We start from the raw sequence: 8,774 nt of genomic DNA, 5'->3' as shown, positions 1-8,774 counted from the left end.
CGCTACAGGTGCAGAAAACGCAAAGCATGTTTCTCAGCCTGGGCGTGGCTTAAATAGTCTCTGGGTATCCCAGGTGTCTCTGGGCTGAACCACACCCAAAAGACTAGACTGCACATGCAGTTCTGGGAACCGAAATATGTGGGGGCATCCATCTTGTCCCCATCAATGCACTACAAGTTCAATCCCCAATGTTATCCTATGGGAGTGAGTGAGTCTGGTGCCACAAGCGCCAAGTCTGACTCCAAGTGGGTCTTTGGAGGAATGGAGAGGCCCTTGAGGGCCATGTAGGTGATCGTGGCCTGGATCCAGCCTGACATCTTGGAGGGCTGGGAACATGAGGGGCAGGAATCATGACAGCACTCCCCCCGCCCCCCAAGGCCCCTCTCAAGGTGGCTCTTCTGTCTGGTCCTGGTTTGTTTGGATGGTTTTGATGAAATTGTCTAAGCAAGCGAGGTGCATCAATGTACTCACAAGGCTCCAATGTCCTGTCTTGTGGACCATACCCCTTCCAGTCTTCTAAGTAGTATAATTTGGATCTGATGTACTTTGAATCCACAATGTCCTTGACTTCGAATTCTGGCTCCCCGGCGACGACTACTGGCTGCGGTGGCGTTGCTACCCCGGTCCCAGGTTGAACAGGTTTAAGGAGAGACACGTGGAACACAGGATGAATCTGCATGTTTGACGGCAAAGCTAGTCTGACCGCCACAGGATTTATCACGGAGGTGACAGTGAATTGACCCAGGTATCTTGGACGGAAAGTTCAGGTTCCTTTAATGGACACGTGTTTAGACGCCAGCCAGACTTTGTCTCCCACTTAGTAGTTGGGGGCCTTTGCTCCGTGTTTATCAGCAAACTTCTTTTGGCGATTCATAGCTTGAAGTAGGTTTTCAGCTGCCCTTTTAAAGGTTTGAGAAATGGTCGTGTGCAAGGTTTTGACTGCTGGCATTTCCAGGGTTGTAGGAACATCCAACTCAGAAGTACGTGGGTGCCTGCCATACATGGTATAAAAGGGTGCCTGCCCAGTGCTGGTGTGTAGGGAATTATTATAAGCATATTCAGCTATCCATAATAGGTCGAACCAGCTTCCTTCAGCTTGGTGTAACATGCAACGCAGATACTGCTCGAGCATCTAATTTGTCCTCTCAGTTTGACCATCCGTTTGGGGATGGTGACTGGTGGATAGCCGGATGTCGATCTGGGCCATAGAGCAGCATTTTCTCCAGAAGTTAGATACGAATTGAGTACCTCGGTCTGAGACTAAAACTGAAGGAAACCCATGGAGCCGTATGATGCCTTCAAGGAATACCTTTGCCAGAGTGGAAGCATTTGGGAGCCCCTTAAGAGGAATGAAATGTGCCTTTTTTGAAAATAGGTCCACGACCACAAGAATAGTGTTAAACCCTTGACTGGGTGGCAAGTCAGTAATAAAATCGAGGGACAACGTGTGCCAGGGTGCTGGTGGGATTTCCAATGGTTGTAATAGCCCAGCCGGTTTCTGCTTGGATGACTTGTTTTGAACACACACTCCACAAGATAGGATGAATTGGATAATGTCTTTATGCCAAGTGGGCCACCAAAAGTTTTGTTTTACCTTGGCTAGGCTTTTAGCTTTTCTGGGGTGGCCCTCGATCAAGGAATCATGATAACCGGACATCACTTGTTCTTGTAGTTCTTGATTTGGTAAGAATAAATGATTCCTGAAGTAGGGCAACTGATCTTTTATCATGTAATGTTCTCCTTGTGCACTCCACTCTTGTAATTGCTCCGGACTCATCAGGTTTTGGATTTCTTCATGTAATTCTCTTGAGTTATGGTTGCTGTGATTCCTAGGGGCTTGTCACTTGGGATGATTGCTATTGGGTCAGGGGTCTGATACCCTTGCTCTTCCACCCCCATACGGGAAAGGGCATCGGCCTTCCCGTTTTTCACCCCTGGTTGAAATGTAATCACATAGTCATATTCAGCAAAATAAAGAGCCCAACATAGTTGTCGTGAGGATTGGGCCTTTGCCGTTTTTAGGTACTGGAGGTTCCCATGGTCAGTTATTACGGTGATTGTGTGTCTGGCGCCCAAGAGGTAGTGCCGCCATGCCTTAAAGGCTGACTTAATGGCCAGGAGTTCTTTGTCTGTGATAGCGTAATTGAGTCCAGGGGGTGTGAATTTACGCAACCAGAAGGCAACAGGGTGTAATTGGCCCGTTTCGGGGTCCTTTTGTGAGAGGACGGCTCCCATAGCCATGCTTGAGGCATCCGTTTCCACCAGGTATGGGAGATCAGGGCAAGGGTGGCGTAAAATTGGGGCAGATGTGAATCTTGCTTTGAGTTCCTGGAAAGCTTCCTCAGCTTCTGTTGTCCACTCAAACTTTTTGTTGCTTTTCCTTAGCAGTGACGTGATGGGATGCACGATTTGCAAAAATCCTGGGATGAACCGGCGGTAGAAGTTTGCAAAACCCAGCATACTTAGAACCCCCTTGAATGAATTTGGGGATGGCCAGTTCAGGATAGCATCTACCTTGTGTATTCGGATTCTATTCAGGCTGAGAATAAAGCCCAGGAATTCCACCTCAGAGACGTGGAATGAGCACTTTTAGAGCTGGTGTTGACGGAGTTTCTCCAATACAGATCGGACATGTTTAACGTGGTCTTGCTTTGATGCGGAATATACTAGAATATCGTCTATGTACACTTGAGCATCCGAGATGGTTGTTGGTGATCGTGGCCTGGCTCCAGCCTGACATCTTTGAGGGCTGGGGACATGAGGGGCAGGAAACATGACACTTGCCACACAGACACCTCACTCACTCTGCAGTACCCTTCCATTCACTAAACCAATACCTCACCTGCCTGTAACAAACTCCTCCACACTTAACCTCCTCCGCACTTAACCTTCCTCCCTCCCTCCTCTGGTCTCTTGGTCCTTGTCCACCTCACTGTTTCACCATTATGTACTCCTCCCCTTCCTGGCTTTACCTAGCCAATCTAATTCTGTTCCCCCACAATCAAACCAGGGTGTGTAGGTGCAGGGGAAGGTTTATATAGGGGCCTACACACCACCCCTTTCCCCCATTCGGGATTGCTTTAAATCTACTACGGCGGCTTTGTCAGATCCCAGTTCCCGTTTGCTGCCTGGTCCTGTTCAGGCTGCTGGGAGTTGAGGTAAGTTTAACTGGGGCAGATGGGTAAGCTTCCTGTCATTCTCAGATGGTCTAGGGATTGATGCGCAAGTGGCATTGAGGTCCTGTTGCCTGGTTGCTAAGCATGCTTCTGCTTCCTAGTGCATAGCAGGTATCCAATTGAGGAATCCTCCAAAAAGAGCCAGGGGAGTATTATGTTGTGTAGGTATGGTGTGAGATACAGGGATACCTTTAACAAACAGGCCCAGCAAGGAGGGAAGGGGTAAGGGTTGAGTCCTCTCCCCCGCTCTTGACAAACCCTGGGTGCTGGCTTTGTCACATACCTCCTACCTGTTTTCCAAAGTCGTCCTCGGCTCCCTTTACCTGTAGGCTGACTGACTCTCCACAGATGTAAGTTGGGCGTTTCCATTCTCCTGTATTTCTTGATTCCTGGTTAAATTGTGGAAGTGTTCTTTATAATTCTTATGACAGTGGTAGGAAATATGTCCCTGTATCCCACACGTATAGCACTTTGTAGCTATATTTACCCAGAGTTTCGGGGGTGTCATTGTCCTGGTCTCTGACATATGGACTCTGTTAAACCCAGGGGAAGCTTCGGTCTAGTATTGGATCGTCCAAGAGGTTCAGGTTCAGCAGGTCCTTGGTTTCTCAGACGGTCTTGCTCATTTGTATGGAGACTCTTGATGGTGGGTAGGACATTTTTTCTCCCTGAATGCAACAGGTGGCCCTTGGGCTCCTATCTTGCTGACTGTTTGGTGGTAGCACTTCTAGATGAACACTATTAGGGGCACTGTCTGAGTCTAGCAGGGCCCAGATTGCCTAACCGTGAATTCTTACCTGCAACCTGATGGTTTCTTCCAGGAGGTCACAAAGCTGCAAGTGATGAGTGTCCTTTGGAGGATCTTCCCTTCTTTTCTGGGCTTGCGCTTTCCATTTGGGTCTGTGGTTGAAGGGCTGATGTCTGGGGGACTACGCTAAACTCCTCCTCAATGGTCCCCATACTTTCATTGACTAGATACTGCACTCCTTTATCTAGTCCTTGCTCCTCTCCAGGTCATCATCCTCTGGCCATTGGTGCAATACCATAGCCCGCAGTTGGTCTATATTTTCATTAGTGGGGCCTTTCTCCTCCTTGGAAAGGATCTCTGGCAACAGGAACAGGGACTTAGGTTCTGACACCGGTTTTCCTGTGGCACGCTATCTCCCTGAAGAACCAAGGTCCTCTTTAGTCGCAAAGGAGTTCTCTTGTATAGATGTTTTAGCCCCTCCCTTTCTATTTTTTAACCCCTGGTTGACCTTTCTGCTTTGACCTGACCTCATTGACCCGTTAGGGAGGTATTGTACAAAAGGGCTGAATACCAAATGTTCGACTCCCTAAATTCCGCCCCCCCCATTTTCCACATATATATATGTGGGGGGTAAGTGTATAAAAATTGTATAGGGGTAAGGTGGGGGGGCTTTGGGAGGTCTCCCCCCACATATATATATTTGCGGAAAATTTTAAAAATAAAAAAGTCGAACCTTTGGGTTCGGTAAAATCACACAGATCGGTTAGGGAAAATGTCTCTTAATGCTAATTTACTTGTATACTTGTGGACCCCCCAAACATTTTGTTTCAGCATCCTGACCTGACTTTGTCCAATGGAGTACAGCCTTCAGCTGCACTCCACTGGGCTTTAGCTCATCGTTATGGGGAAACTGACACGTCTTTCAGGCCGTCAGTACTGAGAAACTTTGTTTCTCTTAGTCTTACGACTTTGTTGCTACTTTTGGCAACTGTATTTCATTGCCAAAGTGCATTACTGTACCGTGCAATGGGGTCCTTGCGTTTTGGAGCCCTAGTCATCCACAAAGGATTTTTTGTAACTGGACAATGTGCGGCAGAGTGCAGTGGTCAAAGTGGAAGAAAAGAAGTAGTGGAGCTATGTTCCCCACAGGCCTGCCCCGCTCCTCACAAACCCCATTGCCCTGCCCCCTCCCACACACTATACAAACCCCCAAGCACATTTGCCTGCTGTTTAAGGGAATGTTCAGTGCAGTGCACTTAAAGTGCAAGTTTCAATTTATTCCTACACTGTTATTATAAAACGAAACCGTTCCGGAACGGTTTCTTTTTAAAATAAAAGTATAGTAGCTGTAAAACTTAATTTAAAAAAGTACAGGAGCACTGCTCCCAACCGCTCCCGCTCACTTCGACCACTGGCAGAGTGGACTGTTGGCAACGGAAGCTTTTTTGTTTATTTTTTATAACGTTTTACTGATCCATACCGCGCTTACCGCATTTAGCTCATGACTGTGGCTAGTGTCCTTCATGGCCGTGCCACAAGGTCTTTTCTCAATACCTTTGGCCATTTTGTCCTTTGGCCTTCCCCCTGGTCTTTGTGACCCAGGTATTCCTCATTTGGGCATGCAGTTGGCCCGCGAAAGTCACGTCTTTCGCGGGCTACCTCAGTTCACATGTGTGGGTACACAGGAGGTGGGCTGGGACTGTATGGTACCAGGATGTCCGGTGTGCATGAGGGGAAGAGAGAGACAATAGTCCCTGATTGGACCACTGCTGGCGTACATAAGTGGGGCAGATCTCATTGACCGGCAGGTTGTGAGCACTCCCCGGATTTGTGTTAATGAGGAGGGGTTCTGAATGCAGACCCGCAGATGAGCAACAGGTCTAAATCGACCTGTCCACGGAGCCAAGTATCCAGAAGAGCTGAGCAGAACCAAGAGCTATCCAGAACCGCGCAGAAGAAGGTTGGCACCCTGAGCCCGTAGTTGTCCCGGTAGAGCCCTGCTTTGCGCTCAATCTCTGGTTGCCCTGCAAAAGAGCCTGTTCGAAAGTTTCCCAGGGCCTTCCAGTGGACTGTCCAGCTTGGACCTTGGCTCCCATTTAGGAGCGTTGTCCCATCAAGTTTTGCCTCGAACTTTTGGCCAATCCTAGCTTGCACTGCAAAGCACCTTCTTGCCGAATTTCATCATCACAGCTGCTTTGAGCCTCAAGAGTTTGTTGCCCCTGCATCACTGTCCCACAGTGGCGGTCATTGAAGGCGGTTTTCCTGCATTTCTTCAAGTGCCCTGAGACCAGCTGCATCAGTGTTTTCTTTGTCCTGCTACTGAGACGAGAGATGCAGCTCCTGGTGTGAACCGGCGCTGCATCTTCACCCGCAGCGTCTGTGCATTTTTAAACCAAATCAAGGGTGGGAAATCATACCGCTGGCGACCCTCTCCAGACCTGCCAAGTTTGGACCCAAACCGAGCTAAGGGCGGTGAGTACTGAAACCACTTACCGGTGGCCCCTGGTTCATCCTTGGTATTTTACAGACGGAGAATCCTTTGTGGTCCTCCCTTTGGCTTAGGTGGCCTCTGCTTCCTAAAGTCCTCCAAAAGTTGGGGATAGCTTTTTTCATCACAGCAAATCCTCCCTTGACTCTTGGAACCTGTTTTCACCTTTCAGAATACTTCCTCTAACTTTTCCAGCTCCTTAGATATTGTACTTTATGCCCGACCAAGCGCTTTTACGCGCACATCGAACACAATCGTAGGGCTGGCCTTATAAAGTTAGGTTTATCCATCTCTGAAGATTGTCAATGTTATAAAGTTTGCCTGCCCTTTTCCTTTACAGGTTTTGACGGGATTCCGCAATTTAATGCATTGACCAAAGTGACTATATTTTGCAAAATGTGTTTGAATGATGATTTTACTCTAATTTTCATTCTTCATGTGTGTTTATTCTTTGGCCTAATAAATGGTATATTTTCGTACACTACTGTCTAAGGGTAATTCTTGATGTCTTGCTGTTTGTGCTCATCAAAGACCTCAGATCACCCCCACTCCTCCTGTGACATAGCCAGGGCTCCTCTCCAAGCTACCGTGAATTAGTCTGGCTATCTTCACAGAAGGGTTCCCTGTTTCACCAACAAGGGTGGCCTCCTAACCTTCTGTTCACCACAGCAGAGTTTAGCAATCTGTCTTAACACCTCTCCCTTGGGTTCTGGATTTGACAGGATCTGCCTCTTCTTCTCAGTCTGTACAGGCTCCTGTCTCTCGCTCAACCCAATGGCTAACTCTAGGTCTCAAACAAGACAACAAGGGGGTACTTTGGGTCTCCTTTGCCGTTCTCCCAGGTGGCAATTTCCGCCTGTGAGCTCTCCAGGGCAAACCTTCAGCCTCTCAAGCTCAGGATCGGTCAAAGCCTCTGGACTGGGGCTGGACTCTCCAGGTGGTGGCTCTTTGATTCCCGGGGTGTATCTTCTCCACAGGTCAACCTTGATTTCCCACACCGTGTCCCAGCAGAACTGGACAAACGTATCTCCTTTATGGAGCTGGATGGGTTTGCAGGATTAACATTGAGGGCAGAGATGTCACTAGGCGGACTGATGACAGTGAATTTTTGTATTGTGGGTTTGTACAGGCCTGGTGTTCGGGATGAACCTTTCCAATACAATCCCTGGGTAGAGCTCAGTCTCCACATCACCTTCTTGTTAGTCGGAATCCAATAAATGCATGTACTTTCTACCTCATAGAAGCTCTCCCGAGGGGACCTTTGCAAGGGTACATGTGCTTGCTCGTTCAGTGTGTGGATGACAGGTCTGGCGACTGAAGTTCGTTGTATTGAAATGTGTTTGAAGAGTTCCTTTGGAACTTGTAGAATTGGAATGTGTGGAATGGAACGTGTGGAGAGAGGATGGTTGGTGAGAGAGCTCTCAGGGGAAAGAGGACAGAGTTAACCACTGACTTTGAGCAATAAAATCCATTACCTATCTACCTGGCTTTCGTCTCCCTTTGAAGAGAGACACAACTATTTGGTGATGACGCCACCCATGGTCCGGACCAACAGTGATCTGACGACGTCCCACTGTTGGTGTTGGCGCTGAAGATTCACATGCCGCTACCCTGCCCCACAGCGGCAAGGCGGGCAGCCAGCCCTGTTGGTGAGTGCACAGAGGGTCCAGAGTTCCCAAAAAAGTCAGTGCGCGGCACCCGCGAGATGTAGGGCGCTAATGCAGCAGGCTGGCATTCACGAGCAAGAAAAAAGAGACTTGCGTTGTGAACTGGCTCCGCGAAACAGAAGACATGGATTTAGGGGAAGGGACATATTAGCTTCCCTGGAAGCCACACATGGGAAAAAACAAAGCATAACACAGCAGATTTAAAGACGCAGTGTTACATTAACAGATATAGCTTGAAAAATATAGAGAAGTATTTAACTGAGATTTTAAGTATTTAACTGAGATTTTACCAAGCTGGGTACTAATATGCAAGGGATAACAGTACACCCCCCGGCAATGTTTTTGTCAAATCCTGAAAAACCTTACATCTAATGGAATGAGTGGAAAGAGTACTGGAGAAATAATCTTAAGGCAGTGGAGCATGAAAACCTCACTGCAGAAAAGAGGATTCACTTCTACAGCACGCATTTAGGATCAGAAGGGCAACAGAAGTACAGGGAGTTGCCTACATTGACAGTTCGAAGCTGGAGACTTGGATGCACATCGCGATAAAACAGATGGATAAATACCAATGTTGCAATTAATATATTACATTTTTATATGAGAGTGCAGAAAGAGGAAGAGCCATTAGAAGACTGCCTCCCTTTAAAACATTTTAGCATTGACATGTCGATTTTGGAACTGGCATAATGACC

This window comes from Ambystoma mexicanum, chromosome 10 (genome assembly GCF_040938575.1).
Source record: "Ambystoma mexicanum isolate Mex_15411 chromosome 10, UKY_AmexF1_1, whole genome shotgun sequence".
NCBI lineage: Eukaryota > Metazoa > Chordata > Amphibia > Caudata > Ambystomatidae > Ambystoma > Ambystoma mexicanum.
The sequence above is the reverse complement of the archived record's forward strand: the minus strand, read 5'-3'. Positions refer to the sequence as shown.